Source organism: Equus quagga, chromosome 2 (genome assembly GCF_021613505.1).
Source record: "Equus quagga isolate Etosha38 chromosome 2, UCLA_HA_Equagga_1.0, whole genome shotgun sequence".
NCBI classification, from domain to species: Eukaryota; Metazoa; Chordata; class Mammalia; order Perissodactyla; family Equidae; genus Equus; species Equus quagga.
The window spans coordinates 154,182,812-154,203,936 of NC_060268.1; the positions used below are offsets into that span (position 1 = coordinate 154,182,812).

General features: G+C 39.9%; 1 protein-coding gene across 1 annotated transcript in view; it reads right to left on the reverse strand.

The window, feature by feature from the left end:
- The window catches only part of HPSE2 (heparanase 2 (inactive)), a 603,312-nt gene that overhangs the window by 30,524 nt on the left and 551,663 nt on the right, over positions 1 to 21,125 (reverse strand). The gene's annotated exons all lie outside the window — the stretch shown is intronic.

Here is a 21,125-nt window from a genome sequence, read left to right on the forward strand (position 1 = left end):
AAAAGAATGTGATGCTTTTAACCATTCCAGGGTCCATTTGTAACTGATTAATACATATTCAATCTGTAACCCACATATGCATTTGAATTTATAAAAGCCTGTTCACCAGCACCTTAATTTGTATTGTTTTTGCTATTATCATATTTTTGGTTTTGTATTTGATACAAACATAAAATTTGCACTTGTATTGTGTAAGTTTTTAATCACCTGTAATGGGTAACGACCACAGTGTTTATAACTCACTTTGTAAAATAGGGCTTCCTAATTTGTTTAGGGGCTTCTCCTCCTCTTCCCCTCCCCAGTTCTGGAAGTCAGTGAACATGCTACTCAGTGCTTGCTACTTAAAGTCTTAAAGACATCAACTATGTCTTCTTAGCCTTCATCTTTCCAGGCAGAAGCCTCTGAATGATCTTTTTTTTAACTTGAGTGGCCATCTATAACATCAGCTGCTTAAAAATGTCTGCTGAATTGCATAAATCTGAACACAGTCTCAAAGCCTCTTTGCCACCAGCATAGCTCCACATCTGCCCTGAGCAGTGGGCTCCAGGCCTTGCCCAAGCACTTGCTTTAACTAACTTTAAGTGGCCTTAGCGTGGCTGTTAAATATGGTCTCCTGATGTTTTAAAGTGGCAAATATTTAATCATAGTCGATAATATAGAGGAGAAAAACATCTCATTGGTTTAATTTGCTCTAATTTGATTACAATTTCTGTGTCCTTGATTATTATTTATGAAGTGATCATCACAGTCACCCATATTTCCAATGTCATGTCCACCTTTTTCTTACTGATTTGTAATATATCTTTTAATGTTAGTGGTAAGAATCCTTTGGAATATATGTGGAACAAATATTCTGTCCTAGTTGGTAGTTTGCCTTTTATCACTTTTTATGATTTTTTTTGGTTAAATATGGTCTCCTGATGTTTAAATTTTTTTTTAATTTTGAAAATTTTTACAGGAAAATATATCAATCTTTTTCTTTTGGTTTCTTCCTTTTCTTTTATTCTTAGAAAGTTCTTCCTTGCACAAGGAACAGATAACTCTTCACTTATATTTCTTCTAGTTCTTTTTATATTGCCATTTTAAAATTTAATCTTTTAATTCATTGAAAAATATTTTGTTGTATGATACTATTATTTTCTAAATAATTTACTAGTTGTTGTAGTGAACAACCTATCCCTAAGGCCCTCTTTATCACATACAAAGTTTTATATACATATAAATATGTAAAAAGATATGTATATAATATATATAATTAATATATAATATATAAATAACATATATTATATAATTATATTAGTATATATTCTATATTTATAATACACGTGTATATATGTACATGAATATATAAATATATGATAATAATATACATTATATGTTATGTAATATATAATGTATTATAAAATATATGCATATATTTATATATGCATATCTGTAAATATATAATTATAATACATAATATTATATATTATAATCATTATATAGTTATAATTATAAAATTATAAAAATGTTTGTAATAAATATATAAATATTTGTAATTATAAAACATAATTATAATACATAATATAATATATATAATACATATATAAATATATCATATATTTGATATTTTATGATATGCATATCATGACATACTGATAAGAAATCTTATGTATAATTCTGTGTTTGGATTTTTTATTCTCTTCCACTGAACTCTCCTTTCTTTTTATTGGTTTCACATCATTTTAATTATTATGTTACATTTTAATATCTAGAGGTTTAAATCCATTTTGATTTAATTTTCTTCCTTTGTTCAAACTTTCCTTAATTACTCACATCCATTTATTTTTCCAAATAAACTTGGAAGTCATTTTTTGTAGTGTTCGTTATTGCAGAGAAGTTTTAGGCTAGCATGAATTTTATTCTATGTTTGCTTAGCCCGTTTAGTTTCTCTTTTGTGTTCTAGCAGGACGCTTCTGGAGTCACGTTTTATCCTTGATATTTGAGCTTTTACCAAAAACGTGTCAATATGGGTTTCTGCATTAATTTGTGGTATTTGGGGAATACTTTTGATCAGAAAGACTAAAGTCTGTCTTCAACCTGTGAGAATTTCCTTTGAATATAGCTTTGAGTTCTTATTTCCTTCTGTCTGCTCCACTCTGTTTCAAGAGTCTGTGCATCTATCTCTTCTCATTCTTTCTTAATCTTTTTTTTTTTCTCTCTGCAAGAGGATGTCCTCTGCACTGCATATCTGTTTTCTCCATGATCATTTCTGTCATTTACTAAGTCTGATGAGTATTTTAATTGTTTTTACAATTTTAGTTTCCTTGTAATCTTTTCTGGTCTCATTTAACTTACCTGATTGTTTGGCACTCAAACTTTTTTCTTCCATTATATGTGTACTATATATACGTTTTCCATAGACAGGAGAATGTATATAACTTACATGACAGTTCTGAAGCAAATGAGAAACTATCATCCACCTTAAAGCTACCAAAATACTCACTGTTGCATCTAGTTATTCCCATTTTTGTGTTTTTCATTCCCTTGCTTCATATCTTAGTTTTACCCATATAGTTGCTCCTAAGCAATGTATTATTTAATTTTTTAGTTTTGTATGAGTGGTATCATGCTGTATGTAATTTTCTGTAAATCTCCTTTTTTCACTTAACATTATGCTTCTAAGATTCATACAGGTTGTTACATGTACTTATAGTTCATTCATTTTCAATACTGTATGATACTTCATTGAGTAAACACACTACAATTTATTTATCCATTCTTCTGCTGATAGATATTTGTGTCCAGAGTTTTGCTATTATGAACAATGTGGCTTTGAACATTCTTGTTCCTGTTTCCCAAGACACAGGTGAAGAAATCTGGAGAAGCAATACTCCCACTGTGATCAGAAGCCAGCAGCAGCCTCAGCACCTGGGTGCTTCTTAGAAATGCAAATTCATCGACTTTATCCAGACCTATCAAATCAGAATCTCCAGGGGTGGGGCCCTCAAATTGTGTGGCTCACCAGGTGATTTTGATGCTCGTTAGAATTAGAGAAGCACTGTTCTAGAGTATAAACCTAAAACGGAATTGCTGTCATATACAGGTATACAAATATTCAACTTTATAGGATAATACCAAACTGTTTTCCAGAGTGATTCCAATTATCACAAGGTACACTTTCTCTAGCAGTGTCTGTATGAGTTCCCTTTGATCCACATCTTTGCCAACACCTGTTATTTTCAGACTTTTTAATTTTTGCCATTCTAGTGGGCACACAATGCCTAGTTCTTTTGTATGTTAAGAAGTCCTTCCTCATGTCTAGTTCATAAAGATAATTTATATTTTCTTTTAACACTTTTAACATTTTTTTCTTTCATAGTTAAGTCTTTAATCAATCTAGAAGTGATCTGGGAGTATGGTGTGGGGTAGGTATCTAATTTCATATTTTTCCATATGGATAGGTAATTATGCCAGCATCATTTATTAAATAGTCTCTCCTTGTTTTAGTGATCTGCAATGTCCTCTGTGTCATACATCAAACCTCCATATATTCATGGGATTGTTTCTGGGCTCTCTATTCTGTCCTGTTTTACTGTCCTGTGCCAATACCACATTGTTTTAATCACTATTGTTTTATATATGTCTTGAAATCTGGTAGAGCAAGTCCCCCTATCTTATTCTTCAGTAATGGCTTTGCTAATCCTGGACCTTTGCTCAATCATAGGTGTTTCAGAATCAGATTATCTAGTATCGAAATGAAATCTGCTAGGACTTTAGAATTTCATTTAGAATTGAATTTAGAATTTAGAAATGAATTTATAGCTCAAATGAGGAGAATTTACATTTTTATGATATTGAGTCTTCTTACCTGTAAATATGAAAGGAATTGAAAAATAAACTCCTTCTAGTCAGGGAATCTTTCTTCCATCCCTTCCTTCCCTCCCAAAACCCTCCCTCACCCCAGTACATAGTTTTGTGTATTCTTCGTTGTGGGTCCTTCTAGTTGTGGCATGTGGGACGCTGCCTCAGCGTGGTTTGATGAGCAGCGCCATGTCCACGCCCAGGATTCAAACCAACGAAACACTGGGCCGCCTGCAGCAGAGCGCGCGAACTTAACCACTGGGCCATGGGGCCAGCCCCTGTCTTCCTCTTCTTTTAAACTCCATCTTCCCTCTCTCACTGTCTTTATCTCTCCCTCATGTAAACCAGCTCTCAGCAGAATCAAATTATATTTCCTTCTTCCCTCCCTCCCTCCCTCACTCTTCTTTCTTTCATTTTACTATGACTATGTGCTATTTATATAGTCATAAATAAAATTAAGTGAAATAATTCTCGAATATCTCTTAAGGAAATGACATGAAGAGGCAGAAAAAATTATCTTTATGCATAGAACAGATAGAAGAAAAAGAATGCACAAACAAGTCTAAAAACAACAACAAAAAGACATTGTGTGAAAGATGGAATATATACGGAAGTTTTCAGACAATAAGAGTCATCAAGAAGGAAGGCAAGTATAATGGCTTTTTATGTTAATAGTAAAAAACATTCAAAGCAAGGAATGCATTGCAATTTTCAAGGGACAAAGAGAGATACAGAGAGACATTCTTTAAGTGTACCAGACATGAGAAGAGGTTGAAGAAAAATTGTGCCCATTTATTAGTTGGAGAGGGAAAACTAATAACAAATGACACTAAAAAGACAGAGGTTTTAAATCTTTTCTTTTTCTTTAGTATTTGTCAAAAAGTCAATTGTTGTTTGAAACCTAGATAATGCAGTATATGGAATAAGTTGAACCAAAATAAATGGGAAAAGAGAAAGAAACTGACAGAGTGTTTCAGAGTTTACTGGATTAATCACTGAACCATGTAGTCCTCCAGGTCTGAGACGCCTTACCCATTCTTATAGCCTACCCCTAGTAGAGTGCCTGGCCTATAGGAGGTGCTAGAATTCAGCTATGGAATGCCTACTATGTTTAAGGCTCTCTGCTAGGCATTAGGGATATAGTGATGAATGAGACAAATGCAGTTCTTGCCAGAATGAAGTTTACAATCTAGCAAGAAAGATAGTCGTGAAGCCAATGAGTTAGGGAATTAATTAATTTCAATAGTACCAATGGTAATGGAGGAATCTATGAGACCATGTAATAGAAGATGTGACTCAGTCTGGTAGAGGGACGGTCAGGGAAGGAAGGAGTATCTCATGGAGTGACATTTAAGATTTGAGGAAAAGAGGGGAGGGGATAGACATTGTTTTAGGCAAGAGAAAGAGCTTCTGCAAAGGCTCTGAGATGGAAAGGAGTTTGGAATATTTGAGAAGCTGAAAGCAGACCAATTCAGCTTGGAGCTCAGCAAGTGAATACAAGATGAGGATGGTAGGGCCAATTCATGTAGACCTCAGGATTTTAGAATTCGTCTTAAAATAAATGGGAAACCACTGCAGAATTTTAAGAGAGAAAGTGACATTATTCAATTTACATTTAGCAAGTTGACTTTCACAGCTGTGAGGAAAATGGATTGGAGAAAACCACTTAGGTTAATTTAGAAGAAAAATGATGAAAGTTTGATTAAGGTTAGGAAGTTAAATTGGAGAGAAAAAGAGGGATTTGAGAGAGACTATTTAGGAGATAAAATTGATTGGATGTGGTGATTGATTACATATAGAGAATGAACAAGAAACAGGATTTTTAAATGTTCAAATCCTTACTTCCAGAAGATGGGATGGCTTCCGGCAGCACAGCAATAAGAGTAGTGCATCCCTTCTGTCCTCAACCCCACCTCTTGCTGACCCAACTCTAGCCCATTAAAGCTCAGTGAGATCAAGTTCTACCAGGGACAAGTAAAGAACATACCTAAAAGAAAACAGAATCAAACAGAGTAATAGTAATAACCAACAAATGTGCATTGGTCAAATCTTTCCTAATGTGTCCCTGAAATTTAGTTCTGAAGTTCCTTTTTTTTCATTTTTAGTGCATATAAATCCAATGCATATTTTTGAAGCGTTTTGTTTTTATCCACTTACTTCACTCACTATTTCTCATATTTACTATTTCCACTAATCTAGAGCTGGGCAAGGGGACCCTTGCTTCAGAGAGCCAAGCTCTGGCCCTCGTTCAGCTGTGTCCCTCTCCATGGGGCAAGAAGTCCACAGAGCCAAGAGCTCATGCCTCTTTCCAGACCATGTTCTGAGTCCCATGGCCCTAGAATTCTCTGCTCAGATAGTCCCTAGCTTGTTGCCAGGTCATGTGTAGACCTCAACCTGGGGTCTGGCTTTCTGAGAGTGGACTATAGCTCTGGAGTGTGTACCACTAGGCTGGAAAGGTGGCAAGAGGCAGCTACTGATGGAGGTTGTGATCAGGGCTTGGGCTTGCAGACTGGGTTGTCTACACTGCATGACCATGAGACCCCTGATGATAAACTACAGAACTAGAGGTGGGAAGGTGGTGCTGGGCTGTGGTCCTAGGCTCTGACCAACCAGGTAAGAGCTGTGAATACATCCTTTCATTTTACAAGCATTTTCTGAGCACATATTAGTGGCATCCAAGTGTCAGCCTAAGTGATACAAAGATGAACAAGACATCCTCCTGTCTTCAAGGAGCTTAGGGGCCAAGATACATGTAAACAATTTTCTGTGAAACTAGGCTGACTAAAGTAAAGTATGAGCAGGAATCACTTGTAGTACTTTGGGAATTCAGAAGAGGAAACAATTATTTACGACTGGGGGATTCAGGGAAGGCTTCACAGGGCAACAAAAGTGGAGGAGTAATTTGTTTGGAGTTGAAAGATATATATTCAAATCCTGGAAAGTGATCATCTCCAAACCTCAGTTTCCTTGTAAGACTTTAAGGAGATGGTATATCTGGAAACATCTATCATAGTGCCTGATATATCAAATGTATTTAATAAATGTTGCTCATTCTTGTCTTTATTCCTTGAAAGATTTTTTTTAGCCTCATGAAAATAGTTATATTCTAGTACGTACACAGTTATGCTCCAAGTTGCCCTGAAAACATAACCATAACTGGACTGTGTGTGCATGCCTGTGTGCATGTGTTGGGAAGGTTAAGGATGGTGGAAGGAAGCTCCTTGAGATCAGGGCTTACCTTTGCATCCCCAGTGCCTGTGAACATACATATTGGTACTCTGTAAATGTTTGATTGAATGAACGATCGAATGAAGATTCACCTCCAGAAGCTGATGGGAGGGCTTCCAGCACTGAATGGGAGTGACACGATAACTTTGCAAGGTTCAAAGGTCATGGTTTTCCTGAGCACTGATAGGTCTTTCTGCAGGTGCCTAAACTTGTTTAATCTCAATATTTTCTGCTTCTGTGAAGTATACATGTACTGAAGTGTGACAGCAAAATGACATATATTTTTCCTTCATGGAGCCTCTTGTCTGACTTCCAAAATCACAAAAACCTAGTTAACTCTAGTGGGCACAAATGGTACACCAGCAGCCGCTCTTCGTCTAGATATCTGACCTCAGAGAGCCAAGAAGAAATGAAGTGGAACATCCCCGTTGGTTTTGCACCAGACATGGTGCTATGCCAGAGCTCACATGTAAGGGGAAGAACGCTGCAGCTCCGACTGCCTCCACAGAGAGGGCGCGCAGGGCAGATCCACGAAGTTTCCATGTGACTGCAGCATCTTTGGAAATACTCAAAGCTGCAATTTCCCTTGCTGTCTTCTCTAGAGGGAATGAATCCCCTCCAATCCATTTTTTGCTCACCTTACTTAAAACTGTCAAGTGGCTTCCTGTTGCTTGCAGGCTAGAGACTGAGACCAGAGGTTTTAACATGAATTGGCCCCTTACCACCTTGCATTTCTCTACCTGGCCTTTTGGGCTGCAGGACATTGATTTTTTTCTCCCTCCCACCACGAACGGGGCCTTCCTGTTTTCTAATTACCTCCTACTCCTGGTCCCACACACCTCTTCCCAACTCAAGCTTACACACACACACACCCCTGCACACACACACGCACGTGCGTGCACACACACACAAACACACATACACACTTGCTTTTTTAACTCTTAACTGAAATGTTAGCTCTAGAGTCACTTTCCAAGGGAGCACTCCCATCCCTTGCCTGAGCTAAGTTACATTTCTATGTTCTATGTTCTTAAGGAACTATTTCTTTCCCTTAGGACATTGTTTCAGTTTGTATTTGCATATTTATTGATAGGATTTTCTGATTCATTTGTCTCTTCGCTTCTAGACTATGAATTCCATGATGAATGGGACTGTGTTTTCCCACAGCCGTATCCCCGGAGCCTAACACAGCATCTAGAACAGAAAGGTGCTCAATGAAGAGTTGGAACTAGAAGAGGTACCCATTTTCCCCTTGGTCTGGCCCCCTGCCCCTTGCCTCTCTTACCCAGTCTCATCTATAGCTGGACTTCAGGTAATCTACTGTGAAACAAATTACAGAGTTTTTCTCTACTCAGCCCTATCAATCCCAGACCTGAGTAAGGGCGAGAGGAATCACTGGCCCAGCTGGGACTCCTTAGAGCAGCCAGTGGCAGCAGTGAGGAATTTCGAGCTCAATACAATGGTAATGATACCCAAACCAGAGAATCGAGTGGAATTGAGACCCAGGAAGCCTCTGGAAATGCAGCCCAGAAGGTCATCACACAAGCGGCACTGGATATGAAATCAGAATTCCAGGCATACTGCAAGTGAAAGCCATCACAAGCTTGCACAAAGACTTATAAAGACCTGCCTTCATCTGCTCACTGGGAAAACGCAGGTGACGTTATCTGGGTTCAAAATGCCATGGGCAGAATTGATAAGTTTGCTATAAAAATTGCCAAATTATATGCTTTTAATAAGACTTATTTTTGGAAAAAAGGCGTTTGAACTATTTTTGTTTCAACAACCTGGATAGTCAGATCACAAAGGTCTAGCATGCCGATGAAGATTTCCTCGTGTTTAGTATCAGAATGAATTGCCAAGTGATGCAACCACTGTGGAAAACAGTTTGGCAGATCCTCAAAAAAGTCAAACATAGAATTACCATATGACCCAGCAATTCCACTCCTAGGTGCATGCCCCAAAGAACTGAAAACAGGGACTCAAATAGATACCTGTATGTGAATGTGCGTTACAGCATTATTCACAGCAGCCAAAAAGTGGAAACAACACAAGTGTCCATTAACGGATGAATGAATAAACAAAATGTAGTGTATCCATACAATGGAATATATTATTCAGTCATAAAGAGAATGAAGTTCTGATACATGCTACAGCATGGGTGAATCTTGAAAACACTGCTACGCAAATAAGCCAAACACAAAAGGACAAACATTATATGATTCCACTTAAATGAAATATCTAAAATAGGTAAATTCATAGAGATGGAAAGTAGAATAGAGGCTACCAGAGGCTGGGGAGAGGCAAGAATGGGGAGTTATTGCTTAATGGTACAGAGTTTCTACTCGGAGCAATGAAAAACTTTGGTAATAGATAGTGGAGATGGTTGCACAACATTGTGAATGTACTTAACGCTACTGAATTGTATACTTAAAAATGGTTAAATTAGCAAATTTTATCTTATATCTATTTTTCCACAATAAAAAAGAAAAAAAAGAGAATGAATTGCCAGAAATAACCTTTCTTGAGAATAACTTGGTAATATGCATCAAAAGCCTCAAATTGCTGCCTACCCTTTGACCCAACAATTCCACTTCTCATAGTTTATTCCAGAGATATAATCACGGGTATGTGCAAAGATTTATCTGTAAGATGGTTGTAGTGGCCACCGTTGGTTTTGTGCCCTGATATCAATTCCTCCCTCCTTCTGATTACAGCATCTGGATTTTCTTTTGGGAAATGATTCAGCCATGATCGTACACTGTTTATCAAAGTTCCCTGATCTCTCTTAAGGAGAGTGAGTGATCATATTAGGCCAGCTGGGCTTTCTCTCCAGGGAATCTGGAAACTGAATGGTACGGCCAAGCACACCGAGGGCGGCTGGAGTGGATTTATGATACGGAGCAGCACCTTGCAGAGAATGACCGTTAACTGGTGATGCCACCTGAGTTCCACAGTGCCCTGGATCCTATCCTTTCCAAGCTGGGTGCTTCAGCTTTTCAACTACCTCATTTATTCTCTGCTTAAGTTCCCTAGATTCCTTCCCTCCTTTTTCTTAAGGAAAAGAATCTTAATTGGTTAAACGGTCATCACAGTATTATGTTTAATGGGGAAAAAACCCTGAAAACAATTAAATGTTCAATAAATAAATTACTGGATAAACAAATTATTGTAGATCCAACTATGGATATTTTGCAATAGCTAAAAATTATATTTTAGAAGAGTATTTACTGATGTCAAAATATGTTCATTATAATGCATAGAAAAAGAGCAGGCTCTAAAATACAGTGGTCCTATTTTTGAGGGGAAATAAGTGTCTCTCTGTGCGGTTAAACTTGAAGGCTCCACACCCACTGAACATCGTGGTGGCACTCTCTTTCCAGCTCCCTGAAGGCCCATTCTCCTACGCCTCTGGGCCCTAGAAATGCTGTTCCCTTTGTCTGGAGTACCTCTTCCCCCTCATGCCCTGCCTGGCTAACTCCTTGTCCTTCTTTGGGTTTCTGCCTAAGAGAAACTTCCTCTAGGAAGCCTCCTGAAGGCCCAAGTCTGACTTAGGGTTTCTCCTGTACGTGATCCTATGGACCCTGCAGTTCTCCCTCCTAGCAGTTTTCATGCTGTATGTGAATCGCCTGTTTACTTGTATGTACTCTTCACTAGACTCCTCAGTGAGATCAGGGTCCATGTTTGCTCATAACAATGTCAATGAGCATTTGAGTGCTTAATAATGTGCTCCACATGTGTTATCTAACTGAGTTCACCAATCAATCCTGCTCATGAAGAAGCACTGTTATCTTCCCTTTTTACAGGTGAGGATACTGAGACTTAGAGACATACAGCAATGTACCTAAAGTGATGGAGTGGTAGCTCCAGCACCTAGCACAGTGCCTGGGTATATAGTAGGTGCTTAATAAATATTTGTTGAATTAATAAATGAATGCACTAAAATTATGTTGATAAATCTCACTATTGCAGTTCTCTGAATCTATAGTTAAAAAGTGTTGCTAGAAATTGCTCATCAAGCCATTCTGAGGCGGCGTCCACATGGCAGAACTAGAGAGACGTCCAACTAGAATATATAACTGTGTACTGTGGGGCTTCGGGGAGAAGAAGGAAAAACAAAACAAAACAACAACAAAAAGTGTTGCTAGGATTAAAAGTGGCTGCGTGATCAACGGGTAAGATGTCAGCATGCTGCCGAAAGGGAAAAACATCTTATCTCACTGCCTAGTTAATTCATTGTGAAGCTCCTTTAAAAATTCAGAGCCACTGCTGCCTGAGATAAAAATCAGTCCGGTCTTCACTCCTCTGAGTGCTCTGTGAGAGTTAGTAAAACGGAGGCCATGCTTCACCGGCTGAAGCAGGTACAGGGTAAGGCAAGAAGTAAATGCATTCTTCCTCGCCTGAACTGCCCCCCAAGATGCCCTGTACTCCTCTTTGCTGCACTTTGAAGACCTGGGCAGAGCCCGAGCCCCATTGTCTAGACCGTCACACTGTGAGAAATGGCCTGGAGTACTAAGAACTAACCTGGGACAAATGTGATCATCAGTTGAGCACTATAGTGAAGAGAAAAGGAGCAGGCTGCCAAAATCCCAATTTTAAGTTGGGATTCAGCGAACAAAAGTAGGCAATAAGAGGGGCCAGCCTTGAGGCATTCTGCTTCCATGGCCCGGGGGGTTCACAGGTTCAGATCACAGGCATGGAGCTGCACACACAGCTCATCAAATTATGCTGTGGTGGCATCCCACATACAAAATAGAGGAAGACTGGCAATGCATGTTAGCTCAGGACCAATCTTCCTCACCAAAAAAAAGAAAAGAAAGAAAGAAGGAAGGAGGGAGGGAGGGAGGGAAGGAAGGAAAGAAAGAAAGAGGTGATAAATTTCCTGCTTTTCACTAGGATTGTCAAGTTTCCTAAATTCACTGGGGTCTCCCCGATTTTATAAGAGATTCTGTAAAATTATAAGATATGTATATCTTATTATTTATATTTATAATATCTTATGTATCATATAATATTTACAATATGTTATATATTTTATATATATATTTCTTATTTTATATATATATGTCTGTGCCCTTGGTTCCTGCCAAAACTTGCTCTTTGACCCCAGTTCCTGACACAGAGCTCCTAAAACTTTTATAATTTCTTGGCTGAGAGCAAAGAAATTGTTCTAATGAGGTGATTCTTGCTGGGCTCCTGGATGGGGGCTGGTCACCAGAAAGACCCAGCCATGATAAGCTTGGCACTGTCAGCCCCACCCCCCATTTTCTGGCGAGGGGAAAGGGGCTGGAAATTGAGTTTCTAATTGATTGTGTCTACGTGATGAAGCCTCCATAAAGATCCGGAAGTAAGGGGCTCACAGACTCCTGGGTTGGTGAAGACATCCATGTGCTGGGAGGGTGACAGGGACAGATGCTCCTATGCTCAGACTCTTCTGGACCTGCCCCCGGGTATCCCTCATCTGGGTGTTCATCTGTATCCTTTATCATATCCCTTATTATATAATAAATCCGTAAACCTAATTAAGTGTTTCCCTGAGTTCTGTGGACTTTTCCAGCAAGTTATTGAACTGGAGGAGAGAGTCATGAAAATCCTGATTTATAGCTGGTTGTTAGTCAGCAGCACCAGGGGCAACCTGGGACTTGTGAGTGGCATCTGAGTGGGGTCAGTCTTGTGGGACTGAGCCCTTAACTTGTGGGATCTCATGCTAACTCCAGGTATATAGTGTCAGAACTGAACTGAATTCTAGGATATGCAGGGGCTGTCAGAGAATTGGTCAGTGTGGAAAAAAACCCACCACACACCTGGTGTTAGAACTGTTGTGAGTGTGGTAGTAGTGTGAGAATAAAGGAAAAAACAGGGAGTTTTTCCTAGACAGATGGCTAGTTCCAGGCACACTTTTTTCCTTTTCTTTTCTTTTTTTTTTGGTGAGTAAGATTGGCTCTAAGCTAACATCTGTTGCCAATCTTCCTCTTTTTGCTTGAGGAAGATTGTCTCTGAGCTAACATTGGTGCCAATCTTTCTCTATTTTGTATGTGGGACACCACCACAGCATGGCTTGATGACCAGTGTGGAGGTCTGTGCCTGGGATCCAGGCCTGTGAACCTTGGGCAGTGGAAGTGCAGTGCATGAACTTAACCACTATGCAACCAGGCTGGCCCCTGGGCACAGTTACTTTTTATCCAGAGTGTAGGGGAATATATTAGGAATAATCTTTTCTCTTGAATCCCAGAACCTGAGAGAAAGTATACCATTTCCCTGGTCCTGAAACCTAGAGCAGGGACTTCTATGCCGGGCACTATTAGTGACTGGGGCCTGATAATTTTCTGTTGTGGTGGCTGACCTGTGCATTGTAGTATTTTAGCAGGATCCCTACTCTGTACCGACTAGATGCCAGTAGCACACACACCCCCTAGTTGTGACAACCAAGCATGTCTCTACATCTCCCCTGGAGGTCAAAATCCACCCCTCCTATTCTGGAGACTGTGGCACATGGAAAACACTGGGGCACCCCCCTCCCACACATCATAGAGTAGCTCGTAGACATACATGTGGACACACTCATGCTTCTTGTTTATTTACAAGAAGGGGTGGAGGGAAACAGTATCCATAACCTAACATTTTATGTTTGATGGTGACATGTAAGAATGTCTAATATTTTGTTAATGATCATTTGGGAACTTTTCCTTCCATTCACCTCAGTCAACTAACGTTTCCCAGCATGGAAAACCTCTATTACAATCTTTGCCTTTGCAATGGAGCTGGTTCCCTGGACCACTTTGGATTTCTGGACACTTGTGTATGTTCCTAGCAGAGGCAGAAAAGCATGGGCTTTGGAGTCAGGCACCCTGGATTGGAATTCCATTTAAAACTCACCCATCTGTGTTCATTGCAAGCCACTCAACTGCTCAAAGCTGCACATTCCTCAACCATAAAAACCTTCCTTGCTTAATCATGGTGAACATTGAATGAGATGAGTGCTGGGAAACGCCTAGCTCAGTCCTGGAAGTAGAACCAGTTTCTGCTCATGAATGTTTCCTTCCTTTGCTGCTTGATAATTACGCAGGAAGTAAGAGTAAGGGAAAGCTTCCCTTTCAGGGTCTAGTGCCTTGGAACAGTCCTGCAGCTCTTCTCAAAAGAGTGAGGGCAGGTGGCAAAGTCATGCTGGGATAATCAGGGAAGATTCTTGAATATGACTTGCATCCTTCCCCTGGAGGTGTCTGGAAGCAACTTGGGGGGCAGTTAGTGAAGACTGGGCTTGAGTGGGTAGAGCTTCATCAAGGAAAGTGTCCTCAAAGGGTGAAAGGGCTGCTGGCACAGAAGTTTCGTTTCACTCAGGGGACCTCTTCGACGTCATTTTGCAAGCTATAACGTGGGTGGCAGTTACTGAGGTCAGACTTGGGTTCTAGCTCAACTTCAGCACTTTTTGGGTGAGACTACCACCTTGGGCAAGATACTTTGATATAGATATCATCATCTATAAAATAGGATAATACTTGAGCCTACCTCATGAGGTTGTTGTGAAGATTAACAAGATAATGCATGTCAAGGGATAAGCCCACTGCCTGGTGAGTAGTAGACGCTGAGAGATACTAGCTGATGCTACGGTTAATAATCGTCTTCTGTAAATGCCTGTGCTTATATGTATTGTATCTGAATATACTCTAGAAAGGATGAATGATGGGGAAGACAAGGTCCAAGGTAGATAAGACAGAACTCAAACAATTAACCAATCAAAAGAGAACAAGCGGAAGATAAGGTATATATGGGAGAAAAATGCAGGAACAAGATAGAAAGAAAAGGAGGCAAAAAAGACAAAGGTTAAAAGTGAATAGTGGCACTTTTACGTAAAAGCTGGGGGCCAGCTACCTGTGCGCACTAAAGTCTTAGAGAATCAGGCCAGCAACAGGGACAGAGGAGGGTCTCGCTTCACTAGAAATGAATGGAGAGCTATAGAAGGACTTTTTGTCTAGATGTCATCGGTCAACATTTGCTGAGCACCTGTGATGCACTGGACAAATAGAAACAGCTAAGATATGGTTTCACACCCTGAAGAGGTCACGGTTTAGTTGGCCGAAAGCCAGCATGGTCTCTAAGTAGAGCTCTGGAGCTAACTCTGAGGTCCCACCTCTCCTTCCTTAATTGACTCATCCTTTCGGTGTTGGTAGGCAGAGGCGGGCAAGCCCCTGTGGCCTTCAGCAGATCCTTTCTCTCTCCAAACTTGCCCTTTTTTTTTTTTTTTTTTTTACCACCAAAGCTTTTCTGTACCAAAGTATTTGTACAAGTTGGGAAAGTTAAATGCATGTGAGGGACTTAGAGAAGAGGTTTTATAATAATGCACTGCTATCTGGGCAGGCTACAGAAGCTGAGCCAGTAGAGAGATTTCTGGAAGGGCATGTAGAAAGAAATTGGTTCATCCCTTTGTCCAGGTGGCATAATGCTAGCACCTTTCTGACTACAAAGAGTAGAATCGAGTCTATAAGTCAGCCACAGACTTAACCACAGCTTTAACAGGGCCACACAGGGTCAACCAGCCCCTGAGGAGACATTTTGTTGACAGCCACTCTGATGAGCTCGGGGGATTCAGAAGACAGAAGTGAAGGTGGTCTCCACTCAGCTCCAGGAAAGCCTGTGGAACATTGCATTGTCCACAGCTATTTTGCAGCTGCTTCAATTAAAAAATTAAGCTATATCTGAGCAGCAGCAACATCCTTGAGAGCCAAATTGGATTCCTCCTTGGAAAACAAGCTACAGACCACAGCTTTTTTGTGCAGACACTCATTAACAAATATGTAAAAAAAATACCAGTCAGAGAAAGATGTTTTCCTGCTTTGGAGACTTTTAAAAAAGCATTTAATTCAATCTGGCACGCATGGCTGAACCTGAAATGGCTACAATGTGTAACTGGTGGGAAAGCATGACCAAAGCAGTCTGTCAATCCACCCTCTGCAGGACAAACACACCCGGAACTCAGCTGGGGTTAGGAGAAGCAGCTAGCTCCCTTGACTTTTTCTGAACACTGGAGAAGGGTTTTCTATGCTTGAGGCACTTCTAAGTTCAGCATCTTTCCTGAGGAAAAGAAATGCTGCCTGCAGAAAACTAGGTTAGTCTCTCCATCTCTCCCCTTGGTCCTGAGCAGAAGGGAAATTGCTAGGCAGGACACAACTTATAGACCCTAGGACCATCTACAGAAAGATTTAAAAGCCAATTTTCAGGAAATAGTCCCAAATAACCTCACACTTTACTTTTTTAAGAGTAGAATATGCTGTCTGTGCTTTTATGGTGTCCATTAAGTTTGTCTGGACTATAGACGCTGCTCTATGAGGCCCATACTCAAGTGGATTCAGGCCTCCCAGTAAAGTGGGCTTCAAGATGCAAGGTAAGATCCACCCTTTAAGAAGAAACTGCATATCTAATGACTTTTAGGATATTTTCATTGATATTAGGCTTTATGTGATTTTAAAGAATAGTTAAATTTTCAGTCATCAAAGTGTATTTACGGTACCCCAAAGCCAGGGCATGTGTGTAGAAATATGAATAAGATGAAGAAACAAGCTGGAGAGGGCAGATAATCTTTGTTCCCCTCCATATCCTACAATGGAAGCTGGCGGGTACTTTCCCATTGGTGAAGAGCAAAGAAGTGTATGAGTTGTGTGAGGCAGTTCCAGGATGTGAGAAAACACGTCTCGTGGAATAAGGCCCACCTCCATCAGGGAATCTCATGAGGAGGAGACAGAGGCAGCAGAGAGAAAAGGCAAAAGACCTGCATCTCGCCTGTGCCTTGAGTATAGTTCTCATTATGGTGACATTTTTGCTGAATCAAGTGAAGAGGAGGACTGATAATTAACTGGCAAACCCATGTTGCCAAACTGGATCATTCCAACAGAAAATACACTAGAAGCAAAATTAACCAAAGTGGTTATCCATACAGCAGGATTTTTCTGGATTGTGGCTCAATTTTTCCTATATTGATGCTGCCCTATGACCAGGGACAAGAAGCAGTCCTCTTGGCTTGGCACAGCACAGAACCAGCGGAAAAGCTTTTTATTTTCAGCCATTACCTCATCCTTACTATTCAGTGAGTGATTGAGAGTTAGTGACAGGAATACTTTGGAGCAGGTTCTTTGCCAGTGTATATTCTTATCCTTAAAAAGTGCAAATGGGAGGCCTCAGGACCAACTCAGTAGCTACCTTTGATATTTTTATACAAAACTCCCACATATTGAAAATCAATCATAAACCTGAAGAGCTTCATTTATGGGATTTTATAGACTTTGCGTAAAGAAATATTAGTTGATGGAGAAGCTAGACAGAACAGCAATCTTGGCACAGAAACCTAGGATGAAATAGAATATGGACTCTTTGAAATGGGCAAAATTTTCAAAGTTCAAAGAAAAGTCCAATTCCAGAAAATTTCCAGCTGGAAAACAGCTTATTGAACTCTGAATGAAGACATTATTATAAATCTCATTACATAATTTGATAATTTTGACATTTGTGAAAGCACACTGACATAAGTCTTGAATTGCACAAAGTCAAAATTCTCCACACAGAATAAGCTGGATGGAAAATGTTATCCTAATTTTGCTCTGATTGCCGTTCTTTAGTTTTAAGTGACAGCAGTTGTTTTAAAAGCATAAGTGGAACACTGAAAATGCATTTAAAATTTTCCTTTATGATTAAGAATTAAAGTCTGTGTCGTATAGGTTCACTACCTGGTCTCTCGCTTCCACCTCAGTGAAGTTTCCTCTACTGTTGTCGTCTTGAAATTCTTCATAATTTTGTCTTTGAACTTGTGTTTTGTAAGTGAAGTCTAATGAGACAGTGGACACATGAGCAGGGGAGATATACACAATATGTGTGTCTGAGTTTTTAACTATCCAATTAACAAATAGTGTTTTCAATGCCCCGTGAGCACAGAATTCTGGTGGATCCATGATGCGTGGGAGTTCGACGAGACCCAAACTGAGTGCCAGGCGAGTGTGTGTAAGTGGGGAATGGAAGGGCTGACAGCCTCGAGAGGCCACACTTTCTGTTCACACCAGAACTTGTTTCAAACACAGGAAGAAGACGATAGCATTCTAAGAAACATAAAAGAACCCTATTGTACTCAATCTTATTGATATTACTTCCCTGTATTAGCCAACCACTTTTGCTGAAAATGACAACAGAAGGAAAGAGAAAGACAGGGCAACCTTTTTCTTTCAGTCCTTCCTTACTTATCAATAATCTGAAGGTAGAGAGTATTGGTAGAATGTGCTCATATCAAAAAGTGAAACAAAAATAGTTGAGTTAGTTTCATGCAGTGTTTCCATTGTTCTGGTAAGAAGACAATATATATGCATTTACAAGCCATAAAACACAAATTGTATAATTTTGGTAATTTGCATACAATTTAAATTAGCATTTATGTCTCACATGCACAATATAAAGAGGAATGGCAAAATTCATGCTAATTATTTAAAATTTTAATTTTTCTTTACTTAGAACAACATTAAATAGCAAATAAAAAAATACCATAAGTCAAGAGAGAGACCGGCAGAAAGGAAAAAAGCTTTATAGTTTAGTACTTTTAATGTCACTTTGTTGAAGTTGAGTTCCCACATTCTCATTTTGCTTGGGGACCTGCAGATTACATTACAGGTGGCATGATCACTCCTCACTTTTCTAAACACCTGTATGGAATTGCAATATTCCATGGGCACGTAGCATAAAATAGGGTGGAAGTCCAAAAAACACAAGAGACTGATGGACTACTTGCTGGGAAGACAGGCCTAAGGGAGAGCCAAAGTGACTTTTTGACTAAAAAAGGAAAAGCCCTAGAAGGAGAAGAAAAGATGGCAGCTGCTAATTAAGGGAAATAGAAGGATCTTCTTCTGGTGAAAATTGAATTTGATGGGTGAGACCCACAAGTTTCAGAGAAAGCAAAGTAGGCCTGTGGGCTGCTGCAGTGAGCAACATCTACCTCTGTGCCTCGGGACCTTAGAAGGGCAGGAAGTAAAACATGGGGGTAGGGTGGGCTGGGCTGAGGAGGATGTGAACTCAGAAGGGCGAGACTGGTAAAAAGAGTCTTCAACAGTTTACCTCCATAAAAGAATGCAGGAATTTGGCAGCATAAGGAAAGTAGTGTTTGGCAGCTTTTAACACCGACCTTGAATAACATTTCAACTTAAAAGTTTCGATGTAACTCTCCAGTGAGAGTCTCTCTCCTATAGGTTAGATGCTCCCATGAGTGCAAGGCAAAATTACACAAGTTGTCTAAGAACGCATTGTCTAAGATGTAATTTTCTGGCATCACACACCCCTAGGTCACCTCACAGAACAGGGAGATGATGATTGTCATCACACCTCAGGCAAAAAGTGCACAGCCTCAGAGTTTCTGCTATTTGAGCCTTCTAGTATGGTTAGATGGAGAAAACAGTTCTGTGTGCTGCTTAAGGACCTGGGTGTGGGCAGAAGGTCTAGGAAGAGCCTTGGTGCCGCAAGGGAAATCTCAGCCCTATGAGCACAATGATTAGAAGGTAAGGTCTAGATAGAATCTTTGTCTTTTACTGTGAATTGGTGTTCACGTGAGTGATAGGGAAAATTATTGACAATTCTTATAAGGAAAACCACAGCTTTGGTGTGACCATGAAATAGAAATGTGTGTAAGTCATTTACACAAATGTCATTTCTCTCATAGCATAATAACAATCACATTATTAGATGTAGCAGATCAACTCTGATGTAAGTTTTATTTTGATGACAACAGTAACTCCAATATTAAATTAAACTGTATAGTATAAAGTTTAGCACTAGTCATAGGGAACCAGTCTCATCCCCAAATCACATTTCCTTGGTTCAAATTTCAGTGCCTGTGCTCATGTAGCATGGCCATCTGCTCATGACTTCAAAAATAAGTACAGAGACCATTGTTTCTAAAGGACCTGGAGGGTAAACTAGAGATGAGGGTCATCAGTAAGTTTATAGATGGCACTATGGGAAGAGGGGTGGGTTAGGAATTCCAAATAGGAATAAACGCAGGGTAGAGGGCTGGAGAGAAAATCATAACCATGAAAGTGAACAATGGTGAAGGACTGCCTTTGTGTGGTCAGGACTAGATTAGGATCATGGCTTATTGGGGTCGGGGCAGATGAAGCTGGTATAAATTTTTGGGGCCTAGCACTCCGGATGAGGGCCCAGGGTCCAACTGTGCTAATATCAATTCAAATTCCTTGCAAAGATTTTCAGCTAGTCCACTCTTGCTTGGGGAGGGGCAGGAACATTTTTCAGGAAAGCTCAAACCCATTCTGGGGTTTGTATAGTGTTGATGTGATTTATAATAATACTAACTTTTATTGCATATAAGGAGATAGAATGTGCAAAGTGATCCCTCGATTTCCCTCTTACGCTTACTCTTTCCTGTCCAATCCATCCACATGTCCTTTCATTTTTACCTCCTAATATATCTCTCATCTGTCCCCTTCTGCCCCTCTTCATTGCCATTACCCTTGTCTGAGCCATCACAGTTTCTCACCTGGTCTGCAACAGCCTCCTATCTAGGCACTCTGCCTCCACGCTTGACTTTATAACCCATTCTCCACTAAAGTCATAGTCGTAAAACATAAATCAGATCATATCAGTTCCTTGCTAAATCCCCTCTCTGGCTGCTCATTGCTCTTAGACTAAAATCCAAGCTCCTCATAGTGATCTTCAGGCTCTGCTCCTGAAGATCAGATTTTCATAATCTGGTTCCTACTTAGCTCTCCAACCTCATTCCATATCACTCTTCTCCTACCCCACCATATCTAGCTTTCTTCTCTGTTCTATGACTCCTTTGGGCCTTCTCCCTTTTAAGGCCCCTGCACAAAATCTTCCCCTGGCTCTTCTTGAGGCCACCTCATTCTCATCCTTCAGGTTTCTGCTTGAGCATCCCTCCTCAGAGCCCTATCTTTACCACTTTATCTAAAATAGCCTCTTCGCCAGATTTCTCCAAACCCTTATTGCATTTCTTATATCTGTAGTAACTATCTTATTTATACAGTTATGTATTTATTATTTGTTTCTCCCCTAGA